Source organism: Herpailurus yagouaroundi, unplaced genomic scaffold, assembly GCF_014898765.1.
Source record: "Herpailurus yagouaroundi ecotype Mexico unplaced genomic scaffold, PumYag 185, whole genome shotgun sequence".
Taxonomy (NCBI): Eukaryota; Metazoa; Chordata; class Mammalia; order Carnivora; family Felidae; genus Herpailurus; species Herpailurus yagouaroundi.
In genome coordinates this window covers 15,092,858-15,112,096 of record NW_024412416.1, presented here as the reverse complement: position 1 = coordinate 15,112,096, position 19,239 = coordinate 15,092,858, and the positions used below count along the sequence as shown (strand labels likewise).

At 55.0% G+C, this 19,239-nt stretch overlaps 1 long non-coding RNA gene across 1 annotated transcript in view; it reads right to left on the bottom strand.

Moving 5' to 3' along the window:
- Positions 1-8,240, bottom strand: part of LOC121042469 (uncharacterized) — a 62,979-nt gene extending 54,739 nt beyond the window's left edge. The window contains exon 1 of the long non-coding RNA XR_005796241.1: positions 8,053-8,240. This is a non-coding gene — a long non-coding RNA (uncharacterized LOC121042469). The remainder of the gene's footprint in view (positions 1-8,052) is intronic.
- Positions 8,241-19,239: the final 10,999 nt, after the last annotated feature.

Below are 19,239 nucleotides of genomic sequence, written 5' to 3'. Positions count from 1 at the left end.
AATCTAGAACGAGAGAGGATGGAAATTTCTTCTAATAAGAACCCGAGAAGATTAGGTCCCCACTGACAACGTGTTTACATATAGTTATAAAGTTCAGAAGACCGACAGGGAGAGGAAAGGAAATCGGACTAGGCCTGATTAGGAGCGGCACATCGGTCGAACGTAGATAGCGCATCAAAAGGAGCGGCTGAATGCCTCTGCCGTTTTCAGATCCGACCCCTTTCCTACCTTTGTGATGCAGTAATTAAGATATTCTTATTTAGACAGACAGCTTCTCTGGTAACTGAATAATATTAGCTCCTTTGATGTCAAACTTTTGACAGTTATCACACCAGCACTGGGCAATTTAGTACAAATACCCTCCTTAAAAAAGAAAGAAAGAAAGAAAGAAAAAGAAAGAAAAAGAGAGAAAGAGAGAAAAAGAAAAAGAAAGAAAAAGAAAACCCCCATCGGCTTTGAAGAAATCTAATAAGTGTGATCCTTAGCACCAAATGATCTAAATCGCCGCCGACAGGCCGCCCGGCTATAAATTACATTCGGTGTTACATAATGAAGGCGAATTTGGGTTTTAGCTCATTGAGCAATTTTGGTGGAAATTGGAGCGGAAGCCCCCCCAACTCTTGCACCCCCATTCCCGACCCCCGACCTCCCCCCACCCCCCAGAGCCGCTGCCCAGATCGGGAGGAAAGCGCCACAAAGTCGCCAGGGTCAGAGCAAGGATGGGGGGGGGGGGGAGGAGGACGAGGTCCGGCCGTGGTGGGGGCAGGTGCGGGCAGAGCTCGATGCCCTTGTCCCCTCTCGGGAGAGCGGGACAGGACCAGCCACCTACTCCCGGGATGACACCTCGCCGTTGCTTTAGGAGCTTGGTCGCCAAATTTGGGATTTGCCAGATGGCAGGATTATTTTAGCGTCTGTTATATTATGTGTGTGGGGGGGGGGGGGAGCGGGTGCAGAGGGAAGGCAGGAAGTCCAGAGACCGCGCTGGTTTCTTAAAAACACACGCCCGTGCCCTCTTAGCCCACTCTCGGGCTACGGCCGCGTGGACCCTTCCCGCGGCTCTGGGATCTCCGAGCCGCCCTGCGGCAGACAGCAAGCCGAGTCTCCGCCATCCCTGCCCTTCCACGCCGGCCCACTGCCCGCATATCTAGACCCGGGACCCAGATGCGCGGAGCTGGGGGGCGGGGGGGGGGGGGACGAGAGAGCTTCCCTCGGAGAAGAAAAGGGGGGTGGGGCGGCTAGGAGCGTTGGAAGGGAAGGGGGCAGAGAGGGCGGGTTAGGAGGGATGAGACTGTGACGGTGACACCTGGAAGGCATTGTCCTTGCGAGCGACACCTGTCAATCTCCGCTCCGGGGTCCCGGGGCCGGGGGCGGGGAGGCCGCGGGTCTCCACGGTGATGTCATCGCAGAGTCCCTTCCCGGCGGAGGGCGGAGAGGACTGGGAGGGGCGCCAAACCCGGCGGGCTGAGAGAGGGGTGGGGGAGGAACGGAAAGAAAATAAACAGAAATCGCTCTCACTCGCCGCGTCCTCTGCTCCGGATTTACATGGAAATCAATAATCCGACTTTAGGGTTATTTCTGATCTTGATTGACCCGTCTTGCCTTTTTTCACTGGGGGAAGAGGTGTGGGGTTACAGCCTTACAGCCTCCCGCCTACAACCCGCAGTCCTTGGGGGAGCCCTGTTACCCCGGAGCCTTGAGGTGACCGACCCTCCTTCCAGACCCAGCTCCCTCTTTTCCTGGCGGTTGTTTCCAAGCGCAGGCTTCAGGCTTAAAGAGGAAACACTTGGGGATGAGTTTTGAAAGTCTTCCGATATTGCAGGGGGCGAGGGGAGAGTTAATTAACGCCGGGCTCGCTCAGCGAGTGGGAGAGGGGGCCTCGGCGTGGGTGGGCGGGCCGGGTCCAACACCCGGGTGCGCGCAGCGCGGGAGGCGTGTGATCGGGAGGCCCCAGCTCGGAGGCCCCGGCTGGGGGAAAGCGATCTGCGGTGGCCTCCGCGGGGGGGCTGCTGCGGTGCCCCAGGCAGTCGCCCGCAGGTCCTGGGGCAATTCTGATCTCCCACCTACGGCGCTCCCACCCCCACCCCGCCGAGCACTACTGGACTCTCCCTCTTCCTATTCTTTTCGGCCTGAGCTAATTAGCAGCCTGCCAGCGGCCTGATTTATGGAAACGCTCGGGCGGGCGGAGACGCGCCGCCAGCCGAGTCCCGGCTGCCTCGGGGCGGAGTGGAGGAGGAGTTTCCACCGGCCTCCTCCGAAGAGTTCCCCCCCCCCACCCCCCGCCGCCACCACCACCACCACCACCACCACCACCGCCCCGCCGGAAGCTGGAAGCTGCCGTCCCTCCTCCCCACCCTCCACCCAGGCGGGTCCTGGAGGCCCCCGCGCCCTCGGCGCCCCAGCCTGGGACTCCGGGCACCCTGGCGCCAGCGGGGCGGGCGGGGGCGGTGGCCGCGCAGCCTGCTGCAGAGTCTCGGGCGAGCAGGTTCCAGCCCCAGCTGACCCGGAGGGCAAGTTGGGCGCAGATAGAGCGGGAGCCTCCTTTCCCACGTTCGGGTCTCCAAAAAAAAAAAAAAAAAAAGGGAAAAAGGGCCCGGGGGGGGGGGGGGGGGGGGGGATGTTGCTCAAGGTCGGCACCAGGCCCCCAAGCAGCGAGCAGGCGTCGTAGGCCAGGGTGGGGCCCCGAATGGAGCCACCAGCCCAGCCTGCCCCCAAGAGGTTAGGGACTGTCCCAGGGGAGGGCGTGGTCCACTTCACTCCCTACCCCCCCCACTTCCCCCCTATACTTTCTCTTGGATCTTATCCTCAGAGGGTCCTCTGAGTTGCTGCCACCAGTAAACAGTCTGGGAATTTTGAGCTAGGAGAATGCGGGGCCACCGATGGTCCTTACAGCCACCCAGCCAGGCAACTTGCCCAAAGATGCGGGCGCCGCCTCCTCGCCTCTAGAGGGTTGCACTCGCTGGTCAAGCGGGAAGAGGGCGAGAGGTGCTCCGTCTCCACCCACCTGACCCAGAAATGAGAGGGAACCGGGTAGAAGGGTCAGGGAGGAAGTACACCAGAACCTGTTGCTGGTGGTCCAGCAGTCTGGGGAGGTCGCTAGGTGACCGACTTGACCTAGAAGCAACGACGCAGCGATAAAAGAGAGAGAGGGAAGCATCTGTGTCCTCCCCACCTCGGGGAAGGGTTGGGAGAAAGAGCGAGCAACAGACCCAGAAGGCCAGGCACCCCGGGGCGTGTTTTCCTCGCTCAGACTTGGGATGGGATGGGGACACCGGTTGAAGTCACTGGGAAGAGGGCCATGCCCCGAGTCTGGCTGTGACCCACCTTGCAGTGATGGGGAAATGTGAGCTACAAGAAAGTGTTTAAAATTTATTTAAAACACCCCACCAGTTCACCCTCCAGAAACCACATCTGGTCTCTGACCCCCGCAGGTGCAGAATTGAGAACCTTCTCCCCCATTAGGAGACCTTCAACTGCCTGCCCCAGTCCCCCTCTGTTCCTGGAGCTCCCTCCCAGATTAGGGCCCGTTGATGTCACTGAGAGCCCAAAGCCCCCCCACCCCCACCCCCACCCCCACCCCCCGCCAGGGCCTCAAGGAAATATAATTTCCTGCTCGTCTTCCTCCCCTTCCTCCCCCACCTCAGCCACCACCATTTCCAAAGAGTAAGGGTCTTTCAGGCCCTGGCCCTTCGCCACGCGGTTGGATCAAGAAGAGGAGACCCTCAGCCAGCTGGGGAGCCGGGCTGAGCACCCATCTACATTGTGGCATCCAGTCCCCTGAATTTCCAACTGTGCTGATGACTGTCCAGACACACTACGGTGGACCAGATCCGTGGCCGAAGCCTCAGCGGAAATGGAGACCCGCCCACCACAAAATGTCGCTGCAGACAGCGTGGGTCTCACTCGGGCTGGCTCCCAAAGCAGGGACCCCGGGATCCGCCACTCCGGAAGCCCCCCGCAGGCCGACTCCAGGGCCCGCAACCCGCACAGCAAATGTTGGCTGTCAGGCGCCCAAATAATATTCTTCATTCGTCTTTTTCGAAGTTGATTTATAGCAATCGACAGGTTAAAGCCTCATCTGACTTCATTACTTTTAAAAGCTGTCTATTTCACAACTGTCACTTTTCATCACTTAACTCAAATAAATACTTGAAGAAATGAATTGGAAGAGACTTTTAGATCATGTTTATAATTCTTGGTCGCTACGTTCACATTCCTGATGACCTGACCCGCCAGAGTTTCTGCAGACTTCTCAATTGGGCCGAAAATTCTTGCGTTTACGCTAGATAACTTCAAGGAAAGTGAGGTTGGCCAGAACCCGGCTAAAAGCAGCAGCACAGCTGGTAGGAAGCGAGAGGGTGCAGGTTCAGCAAAGCTTGCCAGCGGCCACCGTGGCCCAGGCCGGGCACCCGAGGCCACCGGGAAGGGTGGCGGCTCCCGGGTCAGGGCGTTCCAGTGCAACCAACTGCTGGAAAGAGGGCCCAGGCTAACAGCCGCTCGATGCCCGCCTTGCCCTTGCTTCACGGAGCCGGGCTGCAAACCCAGGAAGAAATTCATGCAGAGTGGAAAGGCTGTTCATTTTTACTGTTACTATTATTATTCCTATCACTGTTGCAAAAATGTTTTGGAAGCCCCTCCCTCCCCCCCGCGACAACCACAGGTGGAGTGTGACCGGGTGAAACGCATTTCCTCCGGGTCAGCGTTGACCTAGAGCTTGTGAGATACCCAGGGAAGGCAGAAGTGTGGAAACGAAATCGCTAGGACGCAAGTGCGTTCAATAAATCGAAATAGTTTCTTCTTCAATGTTGCTGCCATTTGCCAACGCTGAGTCCTCTAGGACTCGTGCCACCCAGCCCCTTCTCTCTCTTTCCCACCCACTCACTCAGAACCATCTCTTAGAAGTAGGTTAAGAAAAGAAAAAATTAAGAAAACAGAAAACAAAGGAAGGAAGAGGGGGAAAAAGTAAGGAACGAAAAGAGAAGGAAAGGAAATTTACAGGAAAGAAAAAGAAAAACCTATTAAACAGAAAAACTGCCTACTTTGGAGGACAAAGCAATTGCGAGCGCATACGATTTTTCTTTCCTTTATTTTTTCTTAAAACAAGAAAAGAGAGAGAAGAGCCAAGTCGGCCGACCCTGGGGGTGGAGGAGGTGGGCGACGCTCTGGGGTGTGGAGCGCGGGCCTCCCAGCAAACCCGGCGGAGGCTGAAGCCCCGCGCGCGGATCCCGGAGCCTCCGAGGTCCCCGCACCCTGGCGTCGGCCCCGCCCGGGTCCCACCGCGAACGCGAACTTCGCAGATTCCCCGGAGCAACAGCGCCGGGAGTGTGCACCGGCCCCGGCCGGGGTCGCGGCTCGCCGCCGCCGCCCGTCTTCCCCGGTCGTGGCCTCAGGCCTTCGCCCGCCCTGCGGACCGGTCGGCCCACAGGGGGCTGAGCGCTCTCCGATCTCGGGTGCAGAGGCGACAGGGACCGGCGCGAACCCGGCTCCGCGGCCGCTGCGTCGCTGCGGGAACGCGGCCGGCGCGCTCGGCGGCCGCCGGCTGGGTGCGCTGCCGCACCCTGGAGCGCCACCTCGCTGCGGAAACTGGAATGGCATGGCCATGTTCCCAGCCTTCTGCAGCCTAACTTGACCGGCACCGGACTTTTTTCCTTCGTCAAAACCTTACGAGAAGCCGAAACGCACCGGCCTTCTTCCCATCGGTTAAAACCCATTATCTGTGACCGACGTGTCGCACAATGTCTGCATTGGGGTGAAGGGAAAATAGCAGGAGAAAGAGAAAAAAAAATAGGTCTAATTTCACCAAGTCCAAGCTGTGACACTGCTTTGATACGAAAGATAAACTAAATGACAGATGTTTTCTTGGAGGCCCATGGGTTCGGGCCGCCGAGCTCGGGCCAGTCAGCTGAGGCCAGTGCAAATATCTCCGATGAGGCCTATGAAGCCTTCCCTTCCCAATTGTAAGTCCACCCAAATTCACTCATTCTGGTCAGTCGGACATAAGAGGGACTTGTCCATGCCATGCCAGTGGCCAGCCTACCAAACCTCATACCCACAGCCTTCGGCTCTGCTGACAAAATAATCACAAAATGCAGCCCTTAAACATATACACCTGTCGGCAGGTGAAAGCAGCACCAGCGAGAAGCACAGATTATACTGCATTGGACCCTATTTCCTCCAGTTGAAAACTTAAGAGGCTCGCCCGGCTCTTAAACCCTCACGACTAAAAAATATACAGCAAAATTAATTCGCTGAATATAGTGAGGCTTTGCTTCGACTTGTTTTCAAAGTGCACCGTCCCAGAGACAGAAGGGATAAGTAAAACACAAATTTCACGAAACAAGTTTTTTTTTTTTTTTCTGCGAAGATTCCAAACGTGGTGTTAAAAGTAGGGCATGTTATCTGGTGGTGCTGAGAGCATTTGTGTGGTTTCTTTGTTTTCGGGGGGGGGGGTACAGTCTTTTTTCTAACGCAGTTTCCACCACAAGTTTCTTTTGGTTTTTGTTTTAAGGAACTCAGTGGATCGCACATATAATGATGGCGGAACTGGGGCCCATGGGGCGGAGGAGAACGTGGATGTGGGGGTGCGTAAGCCCCCGCATTTTCCTGCCTGAGCAAATCCAACATAGAGACCCTTTCTTGAATCTTCGGTCTCCCTAAGTTCACAGGCTGTGCTCCGTCTCTCACTGTGACCAGTACTTTCTGCCCTGCTCAGAAACTACAGGGCTGTGCGGGGGAGGGGGGGGGGAGGGGGAAGCCAGGTTGTTTTTCTGGTTGTTTGTCCTTCCCCATCGGGCTAGGAAGAATTCCTAAAAGGGACCACACAGGAAAGAGGCCCTAATTTCTTAGCAGGACTTGAATGAGGATCTCTCACTCTGGCCAGCGGAGGAGGGGTGGCCTGGCCTCTGGGAGTCTTGGGGTCTTCCTGTCTGGAGGGATGCTACCTCCGGGTGGAGGAAGGTGTTGAGAGATCCTGGGAGCTAAGAGGTACTTGCAGGGTGGGTCCTGGGATCCACTGAGGGACAAGGGTGAGGGGCAGGGACAAAAACAGAAGGGAGGAGAAGCATCAGCAAATGAAATGCTTGAGAAATTAGAAAGGTTTGCTCCTTTCTTTCTCTCTTTCTCTCTTTCCTTCCCTCCCTTCTTCTTCTCCTTCCCTTCATTTCTCTCTCCCTCCACTCCTGCTCACATTCAGATTTTCTGGGGTTTTTGTGTGTGTGTGTGTGTGTGTGTGTGTGTGTGTACTGAATAATGCCTGGAGATGAAAAATGGTTTTTATTGCTATTACACTTGCTACCGCGAGATGCAGTGTAAGGCTCAGAGTTTGTATTACAACTATGTCACAATGTTTCACTGATGCAAAACATGTAGCCAGAGGGTGTTGCTAATGACTCCTGGATTAGAGCGAGATTGAGACTGGGAGGAGAAAGAGAGAGCGAGAACAGCAGAGAGACCAGGAAGGGAGAAGAAGAGAGAGGAATTTCATTAGAGGAGGGGGGAGGGGAAGCATCACAGAATCAGGTCTAATAATCTAATCAGGATATTTTCCGAATTCAATGTTCTCTCCAGGCTTGAGAGTGTGAGCTAGAGAGAGACCAATATCCTTTCAAACACCACAGAGTTTTTTTTTTTTTTTTTTGCATGTTAATAACTATTAATTATGTTTACAGCCAGTTAGCTGAAAAACTGTCCTTTGGAAAGAATCAAACTTCGGAAAACGCTTAATATCTGATTAAAGGCTTTTTCCTGGAGCCGCGGGAGGTGGGAACCCGGTAATCACCCAAGGGGGTGCGGAGCTCAGCGCGGCCAGCAGAGGCTCACCGCCCCCGCCCGTGGTCGGGCCACACGTGTCCACACGCCTGCGACAGCCTGGTGGGCCCAGGGTGCCCCGCCGTGGCCGGGGCGGAGCGCCGAGGCGCAGCCTGCGGCCCGGGCTCGGGCTCGGGCTCGGCCTCCGCTTGGGTCTTGGCGAAAAGGTCCCTGCGGGCTCCGAACTCCCCGGCGCCCTCCCCCGGGACGAGGTCTACTTAGGGAAGCGGGAGGTTTCGCGGTTCCTACCGTGGCCCGGGCCGGTCCCACCGCCCTGCGGTCCGCTTCTGCCCCTCGGGGCACAGCGAGGAGGGCATTCCCTCGGGGCTGCGGCCCTTTGAACCCGGGGAGCCCTCGGCTCCCGCCCGGGCGCGCGGAGCTCGCTCGGGGCCCGGCTGCGGAGCGGAGTGTGGGTGGCGGGTGGGGTGGAAGGGGAGTGGGGGAGGCGGGAGGGGGCGGAGGGGCGGGGGCGGCAGCCGGGCGTTAAGCCTGGAAGCTTGGCTGTTTACCCAAACGATTTTCCTTTCAGGCCCCAGACACCAATGAGACAAGATCAAACTCCCCTCTTCGGGGTGTGTGTGTGTGTGTGTGTGTGTGTGTGTGTGTGTGTGTGTGGTGTCGCCTCCTCCAAGCCGGGCTTTGTGAATGGGGGCTCCGGGACGCCGGCTGGGAGGGACCAGAGGCCGACCCGGACACCAGCGCCTCCTCCCGGGGGCGAGGAGAAACCAGGCGGAGGGCGCCCCAGACACAGTGGTCCGGAGCGAGACAAGCAAGCGACAGGGACACAGGCCGCGGAGAGATAAGGGCCGCGTCCCTGCAGGCCGAGCGGAGAGACGTATGGTCGTGTGTGGGAGGGGGAGAGGGGAGAATAATATGAATCACATCCCCCTTGCAGTCCCTTAATTTCCGATCCCAACAAAGCTTAAATCTAGCTCCTTGGGCCACTGATTTCTCGCCACTCCTTCGCTCGAGATATATTAGCTGCAAATTAGGCCAAGGTTTTGGCGATTACGGTACAATGCAGGCCGCGTGACACGCGCCGCCGGGCCTGCGCCTGGGTCCCTCCTCACGCCGAAAAATGATGAGAAAGCAAGAGAGGATGGATGGTCTGTATTGACAAGACATTTGTCATTTTTAAAGGGGTCCACATCCGAGAATAGCCACCAGCCTGGGGGGTGGGGGAGGGCAGAGGAGAGGAGGGGGACCCAGTCCCGGCCGCTTGCGCAGCAGGTGATCGCGGTCCTGGGCGTGGCTCCTGCCCGGCTCCAAGGGCCCTCTGAAACGTCGTTTGCAAAATAACAAAAACAGTATTTTTAGTACTGCTGATAATCAGAGGAATCAGGAAGACGGGCTTCTATTTGTTGGAGGTCAGACACTAAAACCCGGCTTCCCGGCGTGGTCCATGTATTTGGTGGCGCTGTCTCGGACAGCTCATTCCCTTCGGCCTGGCGATTAAAAGCCTACTCAAATAATTGTTTCTGGAAGAAAAAGGTGTCATGCCGCTGCTTCTGACTCATCTACGATTGGCACGCCTGCCTCCGCCTGTCCCTGATCCCCACCCCCACGCACTTTCTGTTTCTCTCTTGTCTCTCTTCCTCACCGAAGGGTTCCCCCCCTCCTTTTTTTTATTGTTTCGAAACGATGAACCACCACCCCCTGTCCCAGGATGCTCTTATCTAACCGAAATTCCCTAGCCCCCGCGCTGACCGAGGCAGAGGGCAACGTTTGCTCCAGGCTTCAGTGGCCCAGGCCCGGACAAACACCCTGGGGGGGAAAGAACCACAGAGGCCTCACGTTTTCTGCAGGCGTGTTAGGGTGGAGGGCTGTGGCTCCAGGGCTCAGGGGGGGCAGGGGTAGGGATCTTGGGGACCCCAGCTATGCGGTGATTGGTCTGGGATAAATGTGTGCCAGAGACTGAGATGCCCACGGAGGAGATCTGATGTGCCTCGTGATAATAACAGCTAACATTTATTGAGTGCTTACTATATACAGTCATTGTGCCCATACCCCTGGAGGCCTCCAAATCTGAGGTCAAACATGGTGGCCAAGGGTTGGCCATTGGAGCAACGGAGGCCGGGATGGGGCAGGCAGGTAGCTAGATAGGTGCCATTGTGTGGAGGGGGTAGTTTCTGCCCCGCGACGCATTCTCCGGGCCAGGAGAGGCGGGGCGCCGCTGGCAGCCAGGAGCCCGGCCAATGCTTCCTCCCTCCCCGCCTGCGGTCGTCTGTAGCAGGGCAGAGGAAAGGCCTAACAGTTTCCAGTGACATTCCCACTTCTTCGCACTGGAACCCTGGAGGGAAGTCGATTGGGCGGCCAAGGGCCGTGAAGGCCAGCCCCGGGCGGATGGCGAGCGCTCGGCGCGCGTAGGGCAGACTCCCAGCCAGGCCCGGGGGGGGGGCCCCCGCGTCCTGCGCCTGCTCTGCCCAGGTCGCGGCCGCACTGCTCCAGGCGAGGTGCGCCTCCCTCGTGGTGCCAGGGGGCGCTTGACCGCCTCCGGGGCCTCCGCAGCCGAGGAGGGAGTCTCCGGCCTCTGAGGCCTGGTGCGCGCTGGGGCCAGCAACAGGGCGCAGGCCGGATTGCCCTGGGAGCATTCCGGCCGCTCCCGGCCCCACCTCACCCCGCCGGGTTTCTCCGCCTCGCCTTCCGAGGCCGCTTCCCGGGAGCAGGAGTTTTGCTGCATTCACTGCTTCTCCCTCCCATCCGCCTAAAGCAGGGGCTGAGACTAGCCCGTGACCCCGTGCCGTGCCCCGCGCGGGTGGAAAAAAGCAGGCGCTGCGCTCTGTCTGGAGACAAAAGGCCTCCGCGCTCAGGCTCCTCCAGGCTTAGCCGCGGCGCGTTTCGCACCCGCCTCCACCTATGCAGAAGAGGCTGGTGCAGGTGGAAGTGTCGCTGTAGGGTGGCTTGGAGCAGAGAGCCTTGATTGATCCCAGAAGTTGGACACCTCCAAGGGCATAGGCACCGCCCGGGCATCTGCTCCAAAAATATACAGTCTGCCCCCGAGCACTCGCCGCCAGCCCCCCATCCAGACATCCTTGTATAAAGGGGGCCCCTCGTTGCTTTTTTTTTTTTTTTCCCCTCTTCCTTTCTAGTCTCCTTGCAAATCACCTGGCAGCAGGAAAACACTCGCCCCTGTTATCGACCTGCAGAGGTTACTTCATTCCCGAAAAACGACTCTGGCTTTCCTTCTTCTAGTAGACCTAAGGGGGAATTCACTGGTTTAAAAAAAAAAAAAAATCTTTAAACTCTCTCTGGGTGTGAGATGTGGTTGGAGCACGCAGAGTCCCCTGTCTCCCCACACGGACTCCCCGCTGCACCTGGAAAGCTAGTCCTGCGAAGAAGCAATAGTCTTTTCCTGCAGTCTATCATTTCGGTATTACAAATAACAACCATGGAGCGAGAAATACCCCCGGCCTAAGAATATTGATAGATGATAGTAGCGATATTCACACAATCGATCCTTTAATAGGCAGACGTCATAAATCACGTTCAATTCCCTGACTGCACACCACTTCGCTTAATAATATAATTAAGATTAAAACTCGAGAGGTATTGGAGGCAGCAGGTATTGATAGCTTCAAAAATTGCATTCTGGATATGATGGTGGAAGGGAAAGGGACCTCTGGAAAATATAGCCCCGTTCCCAACATGTGAGGTCTTCTCTGCTCTCCTGTCCTGGGAGTCCCTTTGACCCTGCCCCCCGCCCCCCCCCACCTTCCCCCTACCACCACCAATAATCCCCATCTTTGATAGGTGAGCAGAGAATAGGCTGGCTCTTTCATAGAAATGTCAAGGAGGAGTTTAAGGAGAAATAGGGCTTTGCTTGTGGGGGGGGGGGGATTTCATGGATTTAGGGATCCTTCAAAGATCTACTCCTTCAGCCTTGAATCTGGAGGGGAAAAAATGTTCAGGAGACCCAGGAAATGATATTGTTTGGTTCTTTCCACACAATCAATTTCCTCGACAGTGTTTTCCAAATTACGTAGAAATCACTGAACATCTACAGGTCTGCCAGTGAACTCCATCCCTGCGGTTTTCACGGCCTGTGAACCTTTCCACCACTGCTGTCCCGTCCAAATCAAACCTCAGAATGGAAACCAAAACTTCACATGAAGAGTAAAACCAGAGGGAGAGGGTCCCGTGCAGGGGGTGGCGATCTGCTCTTTGCTTCATGGCTGAAGCTGATTGTAAGTGTTGCTAAAATTATTTCAAAGAGTGAAATATTAATCAAGTCAATCAGCGCTGACAAATGAGAAATATCTGAAAGTCAGTGGTAATTTACAACTTTGCTATTAGTTAAGAATCGCCCGCCTTGTAACAGTAATTAATAACACTTAGGAATCATTTGGAAATCCCCCTCCCATGCTTTTTATTTTCCTCTGTCTCTTAAGGAAGGAAAGAGAGAAAGGAAGCAAATGAGTGATCAGTAGAAACCGGAAAAACACGGAGTCGTTAGTGAGGAGAACAAAACTGGAAAAAATAAAAGAAAGGGAAAAAAAAAAAAGATTAGCCCCATGGGAGGCCATCAGGAAATAAAGAAAATATAGGAGGAGGGGTAGTAAATCAGAAAATGAATTCTGTAACCATACCCCATGAGCAGGCTGGCTAAAGGTTGAATTTCAAATGGCCCAGAAACCCCATCAAAATGAACAGTGCTGCTAAAAAATCTTGAAAGTAGCTCAGCTCTGAATCAAGGCAGAGCTCAGGGCATTGTCTGTTTTGTTGTTGTTAACAATGTATTTCTTTATAGCCCAGGAGCAGACGTGTGCAGGCTCTTTCCAAAATTCCATCCCTGGAGACCCGCCTGGCTTTCATGTTTCTGGTGTTAACTCTCCTCTTGGTCACAGACAATCCCCTCCCCCAGTCTTACATTGATTATTAGATTGTCTCAGCCCCACCTCAACAACGCACCAAAATAATGACTTGTTGAAAAACTATAAATCATTTCGGTTGTCTGAGCTTGGAAAGCCACTTCAGTCAACAGGCTTGCTGTGAAAAGGTAAAGAAATTTCCAACCTTCTACTCACCGAGGAAAAGCTGCTACTTCCCTGAACTTTTATTTGTTGGATGGGGGAAATTTTCCAGATTGGTGAAAAAGAGATGGAAGGGGAAAAATAACTTTGGCAAACTTTATCTGGCCTTTATTATAAACCTCAGTCTTGTCTCATGGAGCTCAGGCTACAAAAGGTAGCTAGAGATGGAGATTTATTGGTCTCTAAATGAAAAGATTCATTTGATATAAGAGGTTAACTCAAAGTTCCTATACCGTGGCTAGCTTCAGCAAATGCCTCTGTCGAGTCAGCACAAAAGCAGTTCAAAGAAATCTTAAAAACACACACAGATATAGACACACAAACACACTTGCCCACTTAAGCCGCAAATGCAATTCTCTTTTCTTTGTTGTTTCTTCTGTGATTACAAATCTCCAGCCTCTTTCTAGGTGGCTGGGATGGCGGGCTCCCCCCATGCACGCGCAGCTGAACTTTGCCATTTTGTATCTTTTGCTTTTTCTAGCAGTGAATAAACGAATGAGGGGGGGTGGTGGGATAAAGTAAGAGAGGAGAAGCGAACTAATTCAAATAAAGCAGAATGCGTTTGTAAATGAGGTGGAGGGGAGAGAGAGAGGGAGAGAGAGGAGAGGAGATGTGGACGGAGGAGAGGGGCTCTGGGATAAACGTAGGCAAACTGGAAATTGATGAGATGGGTTTTCAATGATCAGAGTCTATGGGTCCAACAGGAACCTGCAGAATATAAGCCGGTGCAAAGGGAACCATGAGAGAGAACATGCCAGAGACTTGGGGGGGGGGGGGGGGGGGGGGGCAGGGAGAAGACAGCAGGCAAGGACCTGAGATCCTGTGCAAGGAGAGAACTATGGAGATGCTAATGAGGGAAAATTAACCTTCGGGGTTGGGTCTGTGACATGGGCCCTGCATTGAATGCCTGACCCAGGGGCTGCAAGCGGCTTCGCTCTGCACCAGCGAAATGAGATAATCGCTCTGAAACCCACCAGTCTTGGTGCAAACGAGCTCTGAAACACTGTTGTGGAGAGTAACTAGCCAGCTCCTCCAAAGAAAAGGCAAACAAATGCAAGCAGGCAGAGCCACAACCAGGCACCGAGAGAGCAAACCTATAGACATTGGGTACATTTGTTCAACTGTGGAGCCTCCCCCACCACGCCACCCCCGCCCCCCCCTCCCGCCCCTGCCGCCCTAGGCTGGCACATTAAAGGGAGGAGCGGGGCCTGGGAAATGAGAAATGTCTTCATCTCTCTCGCACCAGTCTGTCACCAAAGGCCCCGGATAACCGGGCCTTGGTGAGGCAACACAAGGGATAAATGGATTTTATCTCCAGGAACGTGGCCACTGGGCCAGAGGATTATTGCTTAGCCAGAGAAAATATACGGGGGCGGGGTGGGGACGGTGGGGCGGAGGACTAAAGAACAGAGAGAGAAGTTGAAGAGGACAGACACAAAAACAAACAAACAAAAAAGAAATTCAAAGGGAAATTTGAGGAGTCGAGTGGCTGTGGTTACATATGTCACAGACACTGAGACATTAACACACACACACACACACACACACACACACAAGGATTTTATTAAACAAACAAGCCAACAACTAAAGGCACATCAAAAACACATTTGCTCCCGTTGTCAGAGGGAAAGAGAGTTTGAAATGATTATGGGGTTCCGGGAGGAACCCTTCTGGCCTTCACTGCTGTGGTCTCTTTCCGCCCCCCCTTGGCCTTTTCACAGAAACCCTAAAGTCACCTATGGAGAATGGGCCTCCCAGAGGCTGCCTGGGGAGGACTCCCTGTTGGAGGCAAAGGGGTCGTGTTTCCAAGTAGAGACATCAACAAACCACAGTCTTAGTGACAGTGACAGCGCAAAATTATGTTTAATGTTGCAAGGGGGAAAGGGGAAATATAAAATTAGCGCAGAGAAAATGTTTCCCAGACCTGCTTTACAATTAGGGCAGTGGCATAGGGATGGGCGCAAGAGGGGCGAGAGGTCGAAGGCGACCTTGCAGGGGCCACAGCACGGGGTGGAGGCCAAGGTGCCTCCAGTCCTGGGAGAAAAAGGAAGGAAGGCTTCTGAGGGGGGGGGGTGGGGGGTAATGGCACTCTGCCCAATCGCTTCACTTGGTTTCGAACCTGTTTTTGGAGAAGGGAGGATATTCTAGACATTCCATCCTGGTGGAGATTGACAGTTCAATGACTGGCCTGCTCAGTCCCAAAGCCACGGGGTTTTTAAATTAGTGATGAGGCTGGTGAGCCGGTGGGGGTGAGGGGCTGGAAAGAGGAAAAGGAAATAGGGGGGTAGATGTGCGCTCCCAGACCCCTCCCCCATCCTTTTAGGAACATGGGTGGCTCTAGGGAGAAGAGGGGAGGTAAGAATTATTTAATAAATTAGCAAGCCCCTCTTTGGAATTTGCTATCTTTCTGCCTCTGCTGCCGGGGGACAGGCGGGCAGGACCCCACAGCGGGTTTTCTCATGGGCCCTGGGATCTCCATAGGCCCGCCCCCACCCCTACTCAGGACCAAGGGCGAGCAGATACCTGCCAGGCAGCAGAGGGGATTTGCCCAGAGAGAGCCAGGGGAGTGGGAGCGGTGGCATTTTCAAGAAGGAAGCAGTTTCTCTGTTCAATGGCAGAGATTATATTTCCTAAGCTGCTTATTTAAAGAGACAGAGATGAGAGAGAGAGCGAGCGAGAGGGAGAGAGAGAGAGAGAGAGAGAGAGAGAGAATCCCCAATCCCCATCCTGTTGTGATTATAAAGAATATAATTTTGTCTTTGTCTAGAAAAGACCATATCTTTGCAGTTATTAAACAACACAGTTTCCCTTTTTAGTGTCAGGCCAGGGGAGCAGGGATGAGAGAGAGGGCGAAAGGAAAATTCATTTGTCAAATAATACCAATTTGAAATGGGTGTGTTTGTAAAAATGAACCCTGGACGATAAAGGCAGGAGAGGAGAGACTGCAGTGAGAGCGAGAGACAGAGAAGGAAACACAGAGAAAAGGGCCTGATTCTTTAAAGACTAATCTGCGCAGAATAATCAGGAAAAACAACTTGGGGAGGAAGAAACAGCAAGTGCCCTTTCCTACGAGGTGGCTCCATGACCTTAGGAAACATGAGGAAGCAGCTAGACCTTGGGGTTGTATTTTTACACTTAATTTTAGCAACAAGTATCAAAAGATCTAAACTAATTGATTGTCGAGTTCCTTGGCCCTTCTCCAAAGAGCAATATAGGTTTAATTGTATGTTGCTTAAAACTCCATTTCTCGAACAGTGTGAAACATGTAATAAAAGTCATAAACCGTATCGGAGGATTTTTTTCCCCCCACAAGCATAAATACCCAACTGACATTTGGAAATCTTAGCTAATACCCCTAAGGGGTTAAAAAAAAAAAACACAAAAACCAGCCGTGTGAGAGAGGTAGCCACATAATAAAATCTAAACTGTTAATCCATTTTAACTCATTCAAAAAGAACCTGAGGTTGCGGGAGGGTTGTTTTGCAGACGAGGGGTCGGGGCGAGGAGACCCCACATCAGACATCTGACCTGTTTCAAACGTGGTCCATCTAAACCACACTCCCCTAAAGGAAAGGAAGTTCGGGCCTTCCAGAAGACACCAGAAATCTCTCTCTACCCCGGGAAACGGAGCTGAAAGTTGCAGCCAAACACCGGGAAGCCACTCGGCGGCGGCCGTCGCTCTCCATCGGCCTCAGCCCGGCTTCTCCGGAGGGAGAGGGAGAGCTGGAGGCCGGCAGGAGCTCCCCAAAGCTGCGCGACAAAACCGCTCCCTGCTCCTCCCAGGCAGCACCCCCACCATTTGTCCTCTGCTATCCCTGGGGCCCCCCCCCCAGGGGCTGTTCCTTCTAAACCAGCGTCCCCCCACCCCCACCCCCGCACGACACCCCTCCGGGGCCCGGGCATCTCCGAGGAGGGAAGGGTCCCAGCCACGCCTGCGATTTGGTCCGCGACCAGCCACTGCCGCCAAGTTCGCGGCCGCCATCAAGCTGGCGGCTGCGCTCGTCGCGGGCCGTGCCCTGGCGTGGCCACGCGGGCCGGCTGCAGGCGGAGATCTGTAAAAATCCACGTGAGCCGCCCCCTCCTCCTGCCGCCCGCGGCCCCTGACACGGCAGCATTGAAGCCGGCCCGGAGGTCCCTGAGGTCTCCGAGTGTGACAGTACTCAGCATAGCGGGTAGATGGCACAATTTTCTAACATTTAGAGAGAGGAACCCACGCTGGGAGCAATAAGTCCATTTAAAAGCCCTTTATTTAAAAGGAACAAAGATAACTGACAAGCGAAGTACAGAGACATCTCAATGAAATTTCCAAAGAAGAAAGAGAAATCAGAGGCCAAAGCAAATGCGAACTGGGCTTGATGGAACAGGCCAGCACTTTCCTCCCCCTCGGAAAGAAAGATAAAAGACTAAAAGAAAGGGGGGGGGGTGGTCACTGGGGTTGCGTGTGTTAACGATTACAGTCCGAACCAAATTCTCAAAATCCACAGCCACGAAAACTTTAAAATGGCCAGGTGGGCCCTGCTGGGGCAGGTGCTAGAGAAGCCAGATCTGTGCAGGGCAAGAGGAGACTTGGGAGTTTTGCCCCCACCTTGGAGGCTACACCCTACCCTTGGATAACAGGCGCCTGCCTCTGCCTTGGATGGTTGGGATTCAGGGAGCCCAGGAAGGTAGATGGGCAAGGCACCCACCCTGGGCACACTTAGGCCCCTCTGAGGGCCTGGGAGCCAGGGGGGTGTCTGTCTTGGCGCTCCCTCCCCTAGAATAGGCCTGCGGGTCCAGCGAGGACCCCATGACCTAAGATTTGGTCAAAGTCAAGGTACTCGAGAGCCCACTCGCAGACTGAAACAATTATCACCCCTTCAGACCCAAGAGGGTCACGAGAGCACCCACTGAAGTCTCCCGGCAAATCCAACAACAGCCTACACTTCATCGTGTGATCTAACACTGCCCCCACCAGCTCCCCACCTCCAAACCTCCATGCCAGGTCCCCCACGCCCCCGCCAAGAGCCCTGCAGGCTGGGGGGGTGGGGGGCGGGGAGAGCGGCCATGCCCCTCTGGGTCTTCCCTGCTCGGTGCTGACCCGGCAGAATGGGTGAGGCGGCTAGCGCCCCGCCCGGGGGGTCAAATGATTGTATTTGGGTGGGTGCTCCCCGACATATTTGCTGAGTAAACCTCCCTCGCTGTGCTGAAGGCGAATCCCCGTTGATAAATCCATCATTACTGTTCGGATTCAGGGAGGCAGCCGCGCCACTAAATTCATCTTACATTTGTAGCGCTTTAATAGACATTTATTAAATGCTTTTAGAGAGAGGCATGGGGCGCGTGATTACATCCTAGTTATAGACAGAACATAAAGACCCACGTTAACACCCATTTGCAGGAAGGAAGGAAGAGGTGGGGAGGGGTAGGAAGGCAGAGGGATAAAGCGAGGAGAGGCGAGGAGAGATGGGGTGGGGGGGGGGGGCACCGAGCCTGGGCGTTATTAGCAAAGGCTGCCTGGCGGGGAGCGAGGCGAGAGCCGCAGGAAGTCGCAGGCTGCCTAGCGGAGAAGTCCCCCCGCTCGCTTGGCAGTTCCCTGGGCTTCCCCTTCCCTGGCTCTCCCCCCACCCCCTTCCACACACGCACTTGGCAGCGTGAGGGGCTCCTTTTCTCTCTACCAGGGCACAAGGGACGTCCGCATTGCCTTTATCGCCCCCATCTGTCCCCACCCCCCCACACCTCTACTTTATTCCAGGCCTCTCCAACTGAGACTCCTTGGAGCAGCCGGACTAGAGCGAAAGGAGCCTCCGCACCCGAGGACTCCAAGAGCTCCTTTAAAGCAACCTCTCCACCCCACTCATGCCCCAAACAGTTGGCCAGAGAGCTGAGCCGGGCCTCCTTCAGCACAAAGCAGGCAGTCCCCGTGGCCACAGGGCACGATAACCCCGGCTGCTCCCAGGGTGCCTTGGCCTGACTTGCTCTGCTCAGTGGATCCCTCCCCCTTCCTAGGCCAGAAGAGCACCACGCCACCTTTGCACCTCCACCATCTCGTGCCTGGGGACCTGCCCCAGACTTGGCCCGCGTCCCTCGACCTCAACCTCAACCTCGGCAGCTGGACCTGCAGGAATGCCTGGGCCTCCAAAGGGCCTAACGCCTTCCCGAGCACCCCCAAGACCTTGCCTAAAGGCCCGGTCGGTCCCCAAACTCCGTCTGTTCTGCGCGGGCCCTGGCTCCCCTGGGATGCAGCCACTGACCTGGGCCAGGAAGGCAGCGGTCAGCACTCCCGGCCCTCTCTGGCTCTTGGTAAGGAACACTTCCGCTATCTCAAAGTTGCCATAAGAAAATAAATACAAGTGACACTGTGCTGGGCCAAAGCTCATTAGTTCGTTGTCCAGGGCTAATAAAGGAACAGAAGCGCAAATTATAGAGT